At 48.1% G+C, this 18,495-nt stretch overlaps 1 protein-coding gene across 1 annotated transcript in view; it reads left to right on the top strand.

Annotated features, from left to right (window-relative positions):
• VPS13C (vacuolar protein sorting 13 homolog C) overlaps nt 1-18,495 on the top strand; it is a 2,437,235-nt gene that overhangs the window by 1,372,639 nt on the left and 1,046,101 nt on the right. The gene's annotated exons all lie outside the window — the stretch shown is intronic.

The raw sequence follows: 18,495 nt of genomic DNA, 5'->3' as shown, positions 1-18,495 counted from the left end.
TGTTTCTACCTGTCACACTAATACCCAAACTAACACCTTCTCGCTGTATTGTATTTGACAGTTTTAAGTGATAGCACTTTGGACTGCATCTTTATTTTTAAAGACGCTGTGGCATTGTTTTGATATTGTCTTGCCCCAAATAGCTACATTTTGGTGCACCTATCTTTTAGGGTGCTGACATCTCTTTTTCAATATAGTCTATCCTCTCCGAAAATGTCAGATTTCTTACTTTTTTCAACTTGCAGGACGTTTTCCACATTAAGATGTACTTTATATAAAACACGAGAGTAAAGAACGTAGCTTCAACCTTCTAGAGCTTTATCACTTCTCATGCAGGTTCTTAAATGTGGGAGTTTGAAATTCATAGGGAAGAATATGCTTTATTATAAGTAAACCAACTGCAAGTACACTAACTAAATCAGTCTTGTCACACATCTGGCCAAATAGCTTCTGAAGAGACCGCAAGAGTACCAAAGAAGCCAAAAGAAAAACTCCAAATGTGGTCAGTGCCTATGGTCCTTATATCAAGGAAGTCCTCTCTCATTGGATGAGATATGCTTCTGTGGACAAGCTCCTCATACCTGTGTCCCAGACAATTATGCATGTCTCCATATATTGCTTACCGAAATATGCAAATCAAAACATAGTCTGTTTCCATCTAACCATGTTTTAACCACTCACTTAACACCACTGAATATGGTGATTCTGTCTTTCCTGACAAAAGTGAAGAGCAACACTTTTTCTACATATCTAGCTGATTGAAAGTCAAAAGGGTTGCTGCTTTGTGAGGGAACGTTTTTGTGTAAGGAAATCTACCAGCTGACAGCGAAATCTAACTGCAGATTCCTTAACTTTAAATTCTTCCCATGCGTCAAACTGGATCCGAAAATATTTCAACAATACCTCTGCACGCCAGGGGACGGCCTGTACAGTTCCTTAGGTGAAACAGGATAAAACCCTGAGCAAGAACATCTGACACAGTCAGACATTGGTAAATAACCCCCAAAGAGAAGAAAACCCCCTAGACCAGAAGGGCTAAGGGCAAAATGAATGCCATGCAACCGGATTCTTTACATCAATAAAGAAATATTTAAAGAATGCCTGTCCCAAAAAGTCCAGAAAAAGGACTTCCCGGGCTCACTCTCATTACTACCAAGATTAATAAACCATCATTGCAAGGTCTGGAGACTCGATGCATGTACCAAGATAGATGAACAATAGTCCATCCCTGGAACAAAAAAAATTGTTCAGACAAAATGACCACCCACAGGTTTATATAATGATAGAAAAGACATAAAGATGACATCCAAACAGATTTGAATCTGCTAAAGATATCTATAACTTATACCAAAACTATATAACCTTGCTTCACTCATACCTGTTGAGCCAAAATAATAACACATGCTCAAACACACAAATATTTATATATTGAAAGATATATCTATCAGGTACCACACACCGAAATTAACGGTGAAAGGAGAAGTAATCACATCATACAATAAAAGTTGTCTTTTTATTTTTTTAGTAGATATATATATATATATATATATATATATATATATATATATATATATATATATATATATATATATATCCCAATAAGACACTGGCAACACCCTCATGAATACTCGGTGTACACATCGAGACACACAGAACTGAAACCAGATGCAAGTACCAGGCGATAGAACAGTAAAAAAAGAAATCGCCTCTCCACAGAATTGTGCTGGTGACGTGGTATCCCAATAGACTCGTACTCCCCAAGAGGAAATAGGCATGATAGAGAACGCTTGTCAACAAGCATGTACAAATAGACAAATCCTATGGAAGCTACCAAATGGATATTCAGGTGAAATTATTGTGAGGCCAACAAGGGCACATAAATAAATAAATATATATGCACCAAAAGTTTGACATTTCCATGGAAGAATATTTTGTCCCAATGGCATTGGATGTAACAGCCCTGGAAACCAGCATTCATCATGAAGATGGATTGCATGCTATCAGTCATTTTTTATAAATAGGAAAATTAGCTTGTATAAGCATGCTCGGATGATTCTAACGATGGCAAGAAGATGTTTGGAGAATAACTATTCTCTTTTTTGGTGATGATCTGTTTCAGCAGATCTGCTGAACTGCAATGGGCACCTGTTTTGCCCCCAGTTTTGGATGTTGACACGTAGGCTGGAGGGAGGAGCAGGTGCTCCGCAGGACCCACATAAAATTGTGGGATGAGCATGTGGTTGTATGGAATAGGTACATTGACAACCTATTCATTGTATGGAAGGAGTTGATGGAGCCAGCTCATGATTTTGAAAATCTGACCAACAATAAGGAGTTAAACTTGCATTTCACATATGAAATATGCAAAACTAATGTCATATGTTTAGACCCTGAAATGTACATTGAAGATAATACATTGGAGTCCAGATTGCACAGGAAGCCTACAGCAGGTAATACCATGCTAAATGGGATGAGTTTTCATCCCTCACACACAAAACTGAGCATCCCATACTGGGAGATGCTCCGTGCAAGGAGAAATTCAGAGAGAGAGGTTATAGCATGAGTGTGATTAGGAAAGCCCAGGCATCCACAAACAGAATAGACAGGGTAGCAATCTTGTTCCCCAAACATATTGAGAAACAGAAAGACACTACAAATGACAAAAAAGGAGATTTCTAAACACCTACAGTACACAAGGCAACGTGTTGATGGCTTTGTTCAGAAACAATTTGGCCGATAGTAAAATCAGATCCAGTTATTGATCCAATTATGCCTAAATGGCCATGTATACCTTTCAGACGAGCACCATCACTAAAAGATGCTCTAGTAAGAAGCAGTCCAGAAGTGATTGACAGAGGGGGTGGCTTAAACCTAAACCAGGGTTTAAAAGATGCACTGAATGCAAAGCGTGTATTATTGGTATACACAGCACAATATACACCTCTCCACTGTTCAACCAAGACTTTGCCAAAAAAGGTTTGTTGCTCCTGCAGCTCCTTCGCCTTCAACCGTTGCCTGGCATCGCACTCTTCGGCGTCGCAATGCTCGCCCGAGCGGCGCATGCAAATAGAATGTGGATCCATAACCAGACATTTGCCGAACACAAGACCCACAGGATTTAAACCCAGAGGGCATAGAAACAGGCACACTGTTCTAGAAGAAAATACTGTCACAGCAGTCTGTAAAATGGCCAGAGATATGCTAATCTGGATCCACGTACAGAGTCTTCCGTGTGCCAGAGGGGACTTTATGGCTCAAATGAAGTCACAACCGGAGTCGATGTCATCACAGAGCCCTACATTGCCATCTCCCGGCGTGCAGAGGTACTGTTGAAAAATTTCCAGATCCAGTCTGATACCTGGGGAGAATTCAAAGTTAAGGAATCTGTGGCGAGACTGTGTCTTTACCAGATAATACGTTACCAAAGGTAAGTAAATTGTTCATCAGTTCATAAAATGCCATCTGTCTTATAGCTAGGTACTCCCATGTTCTTTGGGAGCTTGTTACTGTGGCTATGCAGACTTTATCAGGTCACATTTGTTAGCCATTTAAGCAGTTGCAAAAAGATGGAGTTGAGGATGTTAAACAATACCGACTAGACTGCAAACTGATGATACAGGTACGTAATTAGGCGCTTGGTACATGAATGCACTCTACTTGCTTTTCTGAGGATGTCCAGGCTCAACTCTTGGATATGCCTTTTGCTAGTGCACATTTATGTGGTGCACATCAATCATTCGAGAATTTCAAGCAGAGCAGTTAGTCTATCTTTTGATAGTCAGCCAAAAAAAAACTCCGCCTCCTCAGCTTTTTTTATACTTGTTTCTTCCAAACTTCAGTAGCACTTAATAACTGGACATGAGGTGTAAATGTTGGAGGCTGGCTTGTGTAGTTTTCTCAATAAAGATCACTCAGTAGGTCTTGTGGCTACTTAAAGAGGGATTGAATCTTCCATTTTTGAGAAAAATGACAACTGTTCTCCTAATTGTACTCTGTAGCCCCTCCTGACACACATAATTCTTGAAAAAGGAGATCTATTGCTGAAAGGAGCTATAGAAATGTTTTGCGAGACAAAGCAAGGGAAAGTGTGTACTCTAGGTATTATATTAATCCCAAGAAAAATGTGATGTCTGATAATTTCTTGATTAGGTTTTTGTAGAAGACTATGTTTTGACTGGTGTCGTTGCAGCAGGTACATCATATTATTCAGTATGGTTTCTATAGACTTCCAGGATACTACATACATACATACCACATTATTTTGAGAAAATATCACAGGGAGTACAGACGGTGTGTGGTCAACAGGGGCATTTTCAGTTTATTGTCCTACCATTTAGTCTCTCTTATGCCCCTAGAAGTTTTACTCAACGTCTAGTAGTGATATTTGCGCACTTGCATCTTCAGGGTGTCCTTTGCCAGTTTGGTGGATCTCCGCTGATGAGATTCCTGACCAATTTCCTGTCCTCCTGTCAAGGATCCATGGCCTCCGGTCTCCATAGTGACAGGTGCTGCAATGACTGATTGGATGGGCGCATCAGTTTGAGGGTGTCAGATGGACTACCCAGGAAGCCAAATTTCACAGTACATTTACATGCATACATTTATTAAAAAATAAAGCAGTTACTTTAGCTGTAGTCATCTTTGTTCTGAATATCAAGATAAAGCAAGTACAAATATTAATGTGCAAAACAGTATGAATGTTTTATATTGCAAGTTAGTAGGGCTAGGTTCATACCTCCTTTGCAAAGACTCTGTAGATGTGTTGTAAATTGGTCTGTAAGCAGTTCAAGAACACACAAGCAGATCAGGACCTTTCTGATTCCACCTTGCGAAGAGGAGTGTGGCCTTAGGTGGATATATTTACAACATATGAGAACAGCAAGTGTCTGGATCATTGTTCCATATTTTCCAAAAGAGAAGGACTCTCAGGAGAATGCCTTGTGGATGCTTTGGGAGTTTTATATTTTGTATGCCATTCCACCACTTTTTCTTTTGCAAAGAGTGGTGTAGAGTGCGTCCCAAATTTTTTAGAACCACAACCCACTTTTTAGAATGACACACTTTCATTATAACCTAGCTTTACTGGACATGAAGCAGGTGATTTTTTTATATATTAAACTAAAGTATTTGGGGGTAGAATACTGTCATTCGGAAGAGGGCACATTTTCCATTGAGAAGGACACTAAATTTGCACGGACATATAATGTTTGTTGTTAAAACTGTATTGCACACAAATGATGTGTGGAAAACGAGTTTCAGTGAATAGTGGTCATTTGTCTATCACTGAGTAAAGAATATTGTTTTGTTTTGATCATATTAAAATCTATGTTTCCATCACACTTCAGAATTACAGAAAATGTGCTACCTTTTTTGCTTTACTAACTGCTGAATGTGGACAGATAATTTCTAGGTATTTACATTTTGTTGTGTATTACAACTAAATTACATCCTACAGCCTTTCCTTTCAAACTCCCTGTACCCCAGCAAGATTATCCCATAATTAACTCTAATTTTCTTTCTAAGTAGTGCACACTTATTTAAGTGATTCATCTTGCACTAATCCAGACAACCCTTATGGTGATTTTAGTGGTCTTTGATAACCTTTGAAAGCTTTCAAAGTGGTAGCTGTCAGGAGCAGCCTTCAGGCTTATCTTAGAGTGCAAAGCAGCATGCTTTACCAATTTTAATCAATAGTGTAAGTTAAATTAAAAAGAACCACGCAGAGTTTATATAAAAATAAGTTTATTTACTCACTAACACATTGGTATATCTCCTACCCGGAGATATCAATACAATCCATAAGAATACTTTGAAATAATCAGGTAAGTAACACAAATATATACTGGTCTCCAGGGGAGACCAAACCATATATTGAAAAAGTGGAATGCGAACTGCAAAGGAGAATGGGACTTGGACCAGAAGACTCAGAGGAGATGGGGACACAAGGAACCACCCAAGGCAGGTACCCAGGAACCCCAAGTAGGCTGTGTGCAGAGTGGAAACATAGCTGCATGCCCAATAGAAACCAATTGAGAAGTCGGGGGTGCAGTTTTAAGGAGGCAGGACCCTTCCCGAAGGGCCCAGAGGAAACCCTTTGGAAGACAGGAGGTTGGAGAGCCACTCCACTCGTGGATGTACCAGGCAAGCTGGGTGGATAGGGGTGAAGTGATGTCAGAACCTGCCATAGATGACAGTGGGACACTTCGAAGAATATGCCTCTGGAGAAGACTGTGGAGAAGTCCTGTGGAATCCAAGGGTGTATTCTGGATGTGAAGAACCTGCAAGCAGAGGGGACAGAGTCCACGCCACTCAGAGGTGATCAGGAGGCATGGAAGCACTGTACCCACCGATGTCCAGAGGTTCTGAAGAGACCTTGTCGCTGCAGCTGTTATTACCAGGCAATGCTGAGGGAAACCAGGATCCGGGCTCAAGCTGTCCCATATTGGATGTCAGTGTCTGGCGGGAGCACCAAAAAGCCTTGGTAGCTACGACTGGCGTGGAGAATGATACGGACCAAACATTGGGACCAGCAAGGTCCAAGGAGTTCACGAAAGGCAGGAGAGTCAGAGAAGGCCTCTAGCAAGCAGGGGAGCCCACTGAAGCAAGAGAAGACACTCAGGAGGACCCACAGTTCGAAGGCACAGGAATCTCAAGAGGACCTCAAGCAGGTCACCAAATTCGGAAGCCCACAATGCACGAGATGCAGGGGCAATTCTGTTATTCAGTAAGGGAGGTTCTGTAGCTCCGTGTAGCCCGAAGATCTCTGGAGTGCCGAGTCAACAAGCTTTGGCAATGGCAAATCGACACGGTTCACATCGGTTCGGTCCCAGCAGCCCCGACGAGGGATGCTAACCTCCAAATTGCTGAGAAAACAGGTCAGGCCTCTAGGTAGCCACAGAACCGTGACCTGTGTTGCTGAGCCTGGGGATGTATGTGGGACATCAGGAGCAGCAGACCTGTCAGATTCAATGCAGTGCCTGCAAATGCAGGGGAGTGGCTCCTTCATTCCTAGGGACATTTCTTCGGATGTCCCTGATACCCACAGATCTGTTGAAGAACCTGGATGAAACAGACGACGCAGAAGACTTGAACAGTGAGACCAGCTGCAGCAGTCATTTTCCTTGGTTCAGTCTCTGTTCCAGTCAAAGTCCAATGACGTCCAAGTGTCCAGATGATTTAAGAGCAATGTAGTTTCAGGGTTGAGTCTGGTCCCTCGATGAATCGAAGGACCCACCCACAGGGGAGCCCTTACATACCCTGGGATGACTCTGGTGTCCCTCCCAGAGGAGGAGCTGGACAGTGGGGAGGATACTCCCATCTCCTTTGTCCAGTTTCGCGCCAGAGTGGGAACCAAGGGTTCCAGAACTTCCTCAAATTGGAGTATGCAAGGAGTGCACCAAATGGGGCATCAAAGCAGTCTTGTGGCGCTGGCATGCACCACCATCCCAGCCCAATACACTAAGTCATGTCTGGGAGACGATCACACCTCCCTGTGACAGGAAACATAGTGTCTACCTTCTCTTACTTGATCTTGGCTCAGCAGCAGGAGAGCAGCATCTTGTCTGTGGTCAGCAGCAGCACTAGTTTGCTGGCAGACCCTGAAAGGCTGTTACCGGGAGTACAGAGGGATCCCCTCAGGCCACCCCGCCAGTACATGGGGCCATATTTCCAACATTGAAATCGGTGTTTGAGTATGATTCCAAAATGTTTGATACTAAACATGATTGGGTGTGGCACAGTCATTATATAGTTAGACATCTCGTAAAAACGGATTTCCACGATATGTCTTAAAATGGCTGGCTGCACTTACAAAGTCTGGAGAATAGACTCGGGGGTTTGTAAAGATGTCCTGGTCATGTAAGGGCACCCTCACACTTCTAACCAAGCACCCTGCTCTCAGGACTGAAGAGCCTGCCATAGCAGTGATTTAAAGGTTTTAAGTGCAGCGACCTCAGATATAAGGAAACGTATATCTGTTGTGAGAGGTGGAAGCACCAATTCACACAGGCTGCAATGGCAGGCCTTTTGTCACAGTTTAAGTGGACTCCCATAGGTGGCATAATACATACTGCAGCCCATGGGACCCCTGGTGTACCTATGCCCTGGGTAACTCAGTGCCATATACTAGGGACTTATTAGGGTACACCAGTAGCCAATTGGGAAGTATTTACCAGAACCAATTTAGAGGGGAGAGCACAGTTGCTGGGGTCTTGATTAGCAGGATCTCAGCAGACTAGGTAAAATAAATGTTAACACTATGCAAAACGTTGGGGTAACCATGAAAGCAGATCCTGCTTTCCTGCTCACCCCCCACCCAGTGTACGGACATAAGACTAACCTTGACCAGTGAGTTTTCATTTTCTTAGTGCTAATATCAGGAAAGTCCATCTGAGTTGGCATGGTGCTCCCTTGTCTGTGGTAAACTGAAATATCCATCCCCTGTAGGCAAACAGACCACCTCAAAAGTTTAGGGTTTTCACCCTTCATTTGTTTAAGCCATAAGAGGGTCTTATGGTCTCTTTGAACAATGAAGCGAGTGCCAAACAGGTATGGTCTCACCTTTTTTTTCAGGGCCCAGGCCACAGCAAAGGCCTCCCTCTCAATAGCTGACAAACATTTCTCCCACGGGTGTCTGCCTTCTAATTATAAAAGGTACTAGTTGATCCTATCTCTCTGCATTAAGTTGTGACAAAACTGCACCTATTCCTACCTCAGAAGCATCTGTCTGGACACTTAATGGTTTGGAGTAGTCAGGACGTGGTAGAATTGGAGCAGAGCACATAGCTTTCTTCAGGTTATCAAATGCCTTCTGACAGCTAATTTGCCACTGAACTTTCTTAGGTATTGTTTTGGACGTGAGATCATTAAGGAGTGTCACTATGGATCCATAACCCTTAACAAATATTATGTAGTAACCAGCCAGGCCCAAGAAAGCGCTTACCTGAGTCTGGGTAGGTGGAGCAATCCAGTCCATGGTGGTCTGAATTTTGAAATCCAAAGGTTGAACTTGGCCTCTACCTACAAAGTGGCCCAAGCACTCAACCGTTCTCTACCCTATCTTGCACTTTGTGGCCTTGATAGTGAGGCCTGCCTTCTGTAGGTCCTCAAGTACATTTCTGAGTGGGCCAGTGATCTTCCCAGCCAGAGCTAAAGACAGCTGTATCACCTAGATATGCTGCACTGTAGACTTCCAGACCTGTTAAGACTTTGTTCACTGGCCTCTGAAATATGGCATGTGAATTCTTCAAACCAAAAGGCATCACAATAAATTGATAATGTCCACTGGGTGCTGTGGAGCCTGCCTGGCCCCAGCTGCCTCTGCTGAGGAAGTTCGAGGCCCTCCACCACCCGCAGGCTACCACCTGCGCCTCATCCCTGGTGGCCAGTGGTAGGCCGTAGGTAGGTTTGCTCATCTTCCGCTTTATTGCTTATATTGTATTGCCTGTATTTTCATTGTTGTGTCTGTGACTGCTGTTCTCTGTCTTCCCCCGCTGCCTGTACATGGTCCGTGCCCCTTTTTCTTCCCTCTGTTTTCCTCACTGTCCCCGTGCTCTCTCTGCCCGGTCTATCCTTCTGTACCCCTCGCTGCCCCCGTGTCTCTCTGCTGGGTTTTCCCTGCTGTTCCCCTCGCTTCTCCCGTGCCTCTCTGCCCGTTCTGCCTTCTGTTCTTAGTTGCCCCTGTATTTCTGTGTTCTGTAGTTTCCCTCTGTGCCACTCGTTTTTCCAGTATTTCTGTGCCCTTTTGCCTTGTGTGGCACTCGTTTTTCCCTCGTTTTTGTGCCCCTTTTGCCTTCTGTTCCACCCGTTTTTTGTCCTCCTATGGGACCTGAACTTCTACCTCGAGAACAACAACAACGCCAACACCACCGCCCTGATTGACAACCTCGCCAACCTCGGACTCCAACAGCTCGTGACGACACCCACCCCCGCCCCCAACTTTCCAACCCCAGCTCCAACACTAACGACATCTCACCTTCACAAGACCTGTGCGATTCACTGGCCACCTTCTTTCACCACAAGATCACCGACATCCATGACAGCTTCAACTCCGACACCCCCACATCCACTGCCGACACCACCCCGCGACCTCCACCAGCACCAGTCCCCTGACCGCCTGGTCCAACGTCAGCGATGAAGACACCATCAAGACCATGAACTCCATCCACTCCGGATCCCCATCGGACCCATGCCCCCATCACGTCTTCAACAAAGCCGGCACAGTCATTGCACCCCATCTCCGGAAAACCATCAACACCTCCTTCGAGACAGCTACCTTCCCGGAGAGCTGGACACACGCCGAGATCAACACCCTACTGAAGAAACCCAAGGCAGACCCCAAGGACCTCAAGAACTTCCGGCCCATCTCCCTGCTCCCCTTCCTGGCAAAAGTCATAGAGAAGATTGTCAACAGACAGCTGACCCGCAACCTCGAAGACAACAGCATCCTGGACCCATCCCAGTCCGACTTCCGCAGCAACCACAGCACCGAGACCGCCCTCATCGCTGCCACCGACAAAATCAGGATCCTGATGGACAAAGGAAAAACAGCCACCCTTATCCTTCTGGACCTATCAGCAACCTTCGACATGGTCTGCCACCACCTCCTGACAGCACGCCTCCACGACGCCGGAATCCAAGAGAAGGCCCTGACATGGACCACATCCTTCCTCGTAGGCAGAACCCAGAGCGTCCGCCTCCCACCCTTCCGCTCAAAGACCACCGAGATCATCTGCGGCGTCCCACAGGGATCCTCCCTCAGCCCGACGCTTCCCGGTCCAGGGAAGACATGGCTTGGCAGTTCGGGCTGGACTGTTCCCATGAGGCACAGGGTCAGACTGATTTGCATATAGCCATGTCTGAACTGGGGTGGCAGAGTGGGCTAAAGAACGCTGATGGATTAAACCCAGATCTTTTGACTGGGTGTGAGTGTTTGATTGATTCAGATGCTTCGTCCATCACCACCACCTTTTGTACCGTTCAATATTTACATGGCACCGCTCGCCCAAGTCGCACGACAACATAATCTCTTACGCCGACGACACCCAGCTGATCATATCCCTCACTGAAGACCCCCACACTGCCAAAGACAATCTTACAGAGGAATGAAGGCCCTCGCCGATTGGATGAAGGAGAGCAAACTGAAACTGAACTCAGACAAGACGGAGGTCCTCATCCTCTGCTCCACTCCCTCAGCCTGGGCCGACTCCTGGTGGCCTACTTCACTAGGAACACCGCCAGAACCCACCAAACACGCACGCAACCTGGGGATCATCCTCGACTCCGCCCTCTCTATGACCAAGTAAGTCAATGCCGTCTCCGCGTCCTGCTTCAACACCCTCCGAATGCTCCACAGAATCTTCAAATGGATCCCCTCCGACACGAGAAAGACCGTCACACATGCCCTCGTCACCAGCAGACTGGACTAACTGAACGCCCTCCATGCAGGAACAACAACCAAGCTCCTGAGACGGCTCCAACGCATCCAGAACGCCGCCGCCCAACTGATCCTCGACGTCCCACGATGCAGCCACATCAACCCCCACCTGAGAGACCTGCACTGTCTCCCCATCGACAAGAGGATCACCTTAAAGCTCCTCATCCACGCACACAAGGCCCTCCACAACACCGGACCTGCATACCTCAACAACCGACTCAGCTTTTACACCCCCACCCGCAGCCTCTGCTCGGCCAGCCACGCCCTCGCCACAGGTCCTCGGATCCAGAAAACCCCCGCCGGCGGCAGATCCTTCTCCTACCTCGCCGCCAAGACCTGGAACCTTCTCCCTACCGACCTACAACAGACCCAGGACCTGCCCACCTGTAGAAGACTTCTCAAGACCTGGCTCTTCGATCAGTAGCAGCCCCCCCCAGCGCCTTGAGACCCTCACAGGTATGTAGCACGCTTTACAAATGTATCGTATTGTATTTCCAGTCTGCCTTCTGTTCCACTCGTTTTTTGTGCCCTTCTGTCTTCTGTGCCACTCGTTTTTCCCTTCTTTTTGTGCCCCTTTTGCCTTCTGTTTCACTCGTTTTTTGTGCCCTTCTACCTTCTGTGCCATTTGTATTTCCTTTAATTTTGTGCCCTTCTGCCCTTTGTTCCACTAGTTTTTTGTGCCCTTCTGCCCTCTGTGCCACTCGTTTTCCCCTCGTTTCTGTGCCCCTTTTGCCTCGATTTTGTGCCACTTTTTTTTACTTATGTTAACTTTGTTGTCCCTCACCGCCCTCGCGGCTGCCTCCCCTGCGGCCCCGCCCCCCTGACGGCGCACTGTCCATTCGCTGCCCCCGCCTCCCGTCTCACACCTCCCAGCTGCTCCTCCCTCCCACCTCCCTGTATATGCCGGCCGCTGCGCGACCATGCCCCTGGCACGCCGAGGGCGCGCCTAAGGCAAGACTGTCTGCGCCCGTCCGTGCCTGAACTGTGCCCAGAGCCAGAACACCTGGCCCCCACACCCGCCACTACGACGCCAGCACTCTGCATGCTCTCAACTCCGGACGGAGCCACACCTGCTTCAAGGCCACCCCGAAAAGCACAGACGGGCCCTTCACCTGCCGGAACTGCAGCTACTCCAGCCTCAGAGCCGACGAACCACCCGCCAAGAAAGACCCCAACCACCTCCGATGCATACTACTGAACACCCGCTCCGCACGCAAGCATGCTGTCGAGCTCTGGGACCTGCTCGACACAACATCCCCGGATGTCGCCTTCCTGACTGAGACCTGGTTTAACGACTCCTCCACACCCGACATCGCCATAGCCATCCCAGACGGCTACAATATCACCCGCAGAGACCGCACCAACAGTCGGAGGAGGAATCGCCATCGTCCACAAGAACATCATCAGGGTCTCGACTAGCACCAACGACCCGCTCAGCACCACCGAACACATGCATTTCCATATCCACACAGACCCTAACTGCCCCCTCTGACCCCGCCCCCAGTTCAGCGACTCCATCGCCGACTTGATCAGCACGCATGCCCTGACCTCCACCGTCTACCTCCTCCTCTGAGACCTGAACTTTTACCTTGAGAACAACAACGGCAACAACTCCACAACCCTGATCGATAACCTCACCAACCTCGGACTGAAGCAACTCGTCACAATGCCCACCCACTCCGTCGGCCATATGCTCGACCGTGTCTTCTCCTCAAGCCCGCACGTCTCCGTCATCCACACCAGTGAACTCCTCTGGACCGACTACCGCTGCATCGACTTCGCCTTCCAGAAGCCCACCACACACCACCGCACCCAACAGATCCCCCGCCGCTACTGGAGCAAAATCACCGAAGACCAACTACACGCAAACCTCACTCTCAGCCCACCCACTGAACCCTCCAACACTGACGACGCTGGATCGAGGACTGCGCCAACACCCTCACCCCACTGAAGAAACCCCCCAACAGAGACGCCAGCAAGAGGGTCAGCTGGTTCACCCCAGAACTCCCAGCCTCCCAGCAAGCCTGCCGGAAAACTAGAGAAGAAATGGCACAGTGAACAAACTTCGGACCGCCAAACAGCAAGCAAGGACCCCATCCACAACTACCACCACCTCATCAGGGCGGCCTAGAGGACCTCCTTTAAAGACTGCCAAGACAACAACGCACACAAAGCAAGGAGCTGTTCAACATCGTGAAGGAACTCTCCAACCCCAGCTCCAATACCGACATCCCACCGACATCCCACCTGTGCGACTCCCTCGCCACCTGCTTCCACTGCAAGATAGACATCCACGACAGCTTCAACACCCAGACAGCCCCAACAGACAGACAGCAACACAACAGACCCTCCTCACACCATTGACCACGGCCCCCTGCTAGCCTGGGCCAGGGTGTGCATCGATAACACCATCAAGACCATGCGCACAATTCACTCCGGCTCTATGTCAGACCCATTCCGACCTTCCCAGAGATCTGGAAACACGCCGAGATCAACGTCCTACTCAAAAAACCTAAGGCAGACCTCAAGAACTTCCGGCCCATCTCTCTGCTCCCCTTCCAAGCCAAGGTCATCGAGAAAACCGTCAACAGACCGCTAAACCGATACCTCGAAGAAAACTGAATTCTGGACCCTTCCCTGTCAGGGTTCCGCAGCAACCACAGCACCAAGACTGCCCTCATCGCTGATGACATCAGGACCCTGCTGGACAACGGCGAGACTGCAGCATTCATCCTCCAAGACCTCTCTGCCGCCTTCGACACCATCTGCCACTGCACACTACGCTCACGCCTCCACGCCGCAGGGATCCGAGACAAGGCTCTGGATTGGACCACCTCCTTCCTCTCTGATCATCTGCGGCGTACCCCAGGGATCCTCCCTCAGCCCGACTCTGTTCAACATTACATGGCCCGCTTGCACACGTAGTCCGACAGCACGACCTCAACATAATCTCCTACACCGATGAAACTAACCTGATCCTCTCCCTCACCAAGGACCCCATCACCGCCAAAGCCAACCTCCATGAAGGAATGAAGGCCGTCGCCGACTGGATGAAGACCAGTTGTTTGAAGCTGAAGTCGGACAAGACAGAGGTCCTCATCCTCGGCTCCAACCCTTCAGCCTGGGACGACTCCTGGTGGCCGACGGCCCTGGGGGCCACCGACCACGCATGCAACCTGGGAATCATCCTCGACTCACCGCTCTCAATGATAAAGCAGGTCAACGCCGTCTCCTCCTCCTGCTTCAACACCCTCCGCATGCTCCGCAAGATCTACAGATGGATCCCGACAGATACAAGAAAGGCAGTCACCCAGGCTCTCGTCATTCGCAGACTCGACTACGGAAATGCCCTCCACGCGGGAGCCCCGACCAAGCTCATCAAATGACTACAACGCATCCAAAATGCCTTGGCACGACAATCCTCGACGTACCACGCCATGGCCACATCACCCCCCACCAATCTAACATTCGCCCCCAGTCATGAGATCTGGGTTAAATCCATTGTTCTTGTGCTCACTATGCCACCCCAGTATAGGTCCAGCCGTATGCAAATCAGTCTTGACCCTGCTCCTCATGGGAACAGTCCAGCCTGAACTGCCAAGCCAGGTCCTCCCTGGACCAGAAACAAACATCCTAGGACCGATTTCAGGGTATAACCCCTCATCAATAAGACTAGCTTGAAGCCAGTGGCACAGTGAGCCCGGCACCATGTCTGGGCATACCCGGCACCCTTAGGGTGAAAAAGCAAAAGACACACATATGATGGAGGGAATGCAGAACAAATCAAACATTCACCGCCAGTCGAGAAATCTGGGTTAAATTCATCCTTCTTTTTCTCACTATGCAACCCCTGTTCCCAGGGTGCTTGTTGCCGCTCTAGGGAGGACCTGGCCTGGCAGTTCCGACTAGACTGTTCCCATGGGGAACAGGGTCAAGACTCGTTTGCATATGGCTGGGTTTAAACTGGAATGACTTGGGGAGCAGAAAAACAATGGATTTAGGCCCAGATCTCTGTGCTGAGGTGAATCTTTGACATCGTTCAGCAGTTTTTTGCACCTGGAATTGGATGGGCATCAGCCCTAGTGACCGCTTTGAGACCTCTATAATCAACCTAAACCCTCATCTATCCCTTACCATCCTGGTTGTCAGGATTTGGTACAAGGACTACGGGACTAGCCCAAGGGCTATCTGAAGGCTAAATGACCCCCAAATACGGCATCTTGGACCTCTGTCCTGATGCAATCTCAGACATGGTCAGGCTGTCTGTAAATATTGCTTTTTACAGGCCGACTGTCACCTGTGTCTACTTCATGGGTACACCAGGTGGTTTGACTGGGGGTCAGAGAAAAGAGACTGGGGAACTGATTGTGAAATTGTCTAAAATTAGCTTGCTGTTGATCAGTAAGGGTGCCTACCAAGGCTACTCCTTCCACTGATCCATCAACAAGGTCTTGTGAGTGGAGATCACAAAGTGGGTCACTCTCTTCCTCGTGCCTCTCACCAGTGGCCATGAGCAAGCTCATGTCAGCCTTGTCCACAATAGGTTTTAGGCGGTTCACATGAAGTACCCTGTGGGGACTTCTTGGAGTACCTAGGACAACTAAATAGGTGACTTCACCTTTCTTTTCCAGTAAAGTGTGGGGGCCCCTCCACTTGTCTTGGAGAGCTACTGGGGCCACAGGCTCCAATACCACACTTTCTTCCCTGGCTGCGAAACAGTCAGTACAGCCTTTTGGTCATGCCAAGCTTTCTGAAGCTCCTAGCTGACCTCAAGGTGTACTTGGAACTTCTTCGTGTACTCAGCCATAGGAGAACTTAGGCCTGGTACATAATGAATTATGTCATGTTTAGGAGGCTTAAGAGGTTTCTCCCATCCTTCTTTAACCAAACATAGTGGACCACTAACTTGATGTCCAAACAGAAGTTCAAGTGGGCTGTAGTTCACCACCTTCTGAGGAACATCCCTGAGGGCGAAGAGAAGGCAGGGTAGTAAGACGTCCCATTTTTCCTCAGGTTTTCTGAGAGTCCCATGATCATACCCTTTTGGGTCTTGCTGGTCCTTTCAACAAGCCCATTGCACTGTGGTTGATATGGTATGGACACCAACACATAGCAGTGATGTAGCTAGACATGAAGTTTGTACCTTTGTAGACCTTCTTAGGAAGCCCCACCCTGGTAAAGTCTCCAAGAAGGGCCTTTGCCACTACAGGAGCTGTAGTGCCCCTAAGTGGAATAGCCTCGGGATACCTAGTGGAATGGTCCACCACCACTAGTATGTAACTATGTCCAGATGCTGTTGGAGGATTTAAGTGACCAGCAATGTCTATCCCTACCCTCTAAAAGGGAACCCCAACCACCGGAAGTTGAATTAAATGGACCATTGTAGTGTCACCTGACTTACCACTTGTTTGGCAAGTGACACAGAAGCGACAACATTCCTTGGTATCTTCAGACATGTGGGGCAAGTGAAAATGAGGAACAAGCCTGTCCCAAGTCTTGCTTTGCTCCAGGCTTGGTGTCTCTACACTCAAAAACTATGATCCCATCTTCCATATAGATCCTATGAGACCCACTGACATTCTCTGGCTCCTCAGCAGTAGCTTTCTCTCTGAGTTGTTCAAGAGAGGGGCTCCAGACTCAAGTATGCCCTGAAAGGCCGCCTGCCCCCAAAAACTCTGCAGTATCAGCCCCAAGTTCCATCTGCGACAGTTCCTTTACAGGGGCTTCGGAAATTCCACGTGGAGGAGCAGGAGACTGCGGAGACCCTATCACAGGTCCCGCATTTCAAGATCTATTTGGCAACCCGTATGGATGTCACTCATTAACAAGTACATGCCACCCGCCCCCCCCCCCCCCCCGCCCCCCTTTATACTGAGTCTCGCTTGGACTACGAACCGCTTGTTAACGTTTTCCTTTCCTCATACCACTCGGGTTTGACTGTGGATTAACGACCCGAAATAATTCCTTGAACTTCACTTCCACACTATCCAGGAACACAAGGGTTATACTATTGACGATACCCCTGCAGCACCGACATTGAAGGTGCGACCACATTCTGGTCAATCAGATTTAGATGATCCAATTTAATGCCCTGATGAAATTCCCAAGGCACTAAAGGGAATGAAATGCGTTGGCTGTGCCTGTGTATCTTAAAAAGAGAAAATAAAGAACCCATTAAAGAAAGAACAGAAGACTCACAAAATGTATGAACTTCTTGTACTATTGACTACATTGAGTGCACCTCTCAAATTTCTTGTAAACCTTCACAGGGGCTGAGGTCGTCTCCCTCAGGAGACCGATCCTCACTTGGAGTCTTAGAGGAGGATACATCTTTACCCTCCCTGCTCCTTCTCTTGGGATATGGCTGGTCCTTTCTTCCAGGATCCAGAGCTACCTCAGTGCTCAACTGTTTGGCCTGAGCCTTCGTAACAGAAAAGGCACTGGCAGAGATTTCTATCACCTCTGCATGTGTCCTGTACTCCACTTCAGACCAGGCTGAAGTTTCTAAAGAGTTACCCAACAGACAGTCCACAGGTAGGTCTGGGTAAACCACAACTCTTTTAAGGCCAGTAGGGATACTCCTCAGCTGAGATTTACAACTGCCAAGGAATGATCAGTCCTGACATTGCTTGCATTGGTCTCTGGGTAAATCTGACCAAGTATGATCTTTTTAGGCAACATGCGTTTCTCTGTCACCATAGTGACATTGGCCCCTGTGTCGCTTCATTCCACAGCTTCTTGGCCATTTATCAGAGGCTACTGTCTGTACTTGCCCAAGTTAGTGGGACTTACAAGTAAAGTGGCAAGTTCCATGCCACTGTCACAGACAAAGACAGCCCGAGTGGGTGTTCTGACTGGGCCAGAATCCACTTCAGAACCCAAGGTTAACTCTTCCAATCAATTGGGGGCACTACTACTACTTATACTGGTGCTAGGGGCATCTGATAGAGACATCTAGCCGCAGATTCCTTAACTTAGAATATCTCCAGGCGTCAGACTGGATCCGGAGAATTTTTTCCCAGCAGTACCTCTGCGCACCAGGGAACAGCGCTGCATGGCTC

Source organism: Lissotriton vulgaris, chromosome 2_1 (assembly GCF_964263255.1).
Source record: "Lissotriton vulgaris chromosome 2_1, aLisVul1.2, whole genome shotgun sequence".
In the NCBI taxonomy this organism is placed as follows: domain Eukaryota; kingdom Metazoa; phylum Chordata; class Amphibia; order Caudata; family Salamandridae; genus Lissotriton; species Lissotriton vulgaris.
The sequence above is the reverse complement of the archived record's forward strand: the minus strand, read 5'-3'. Positions and strand labels throughout refer to the sequence as shown.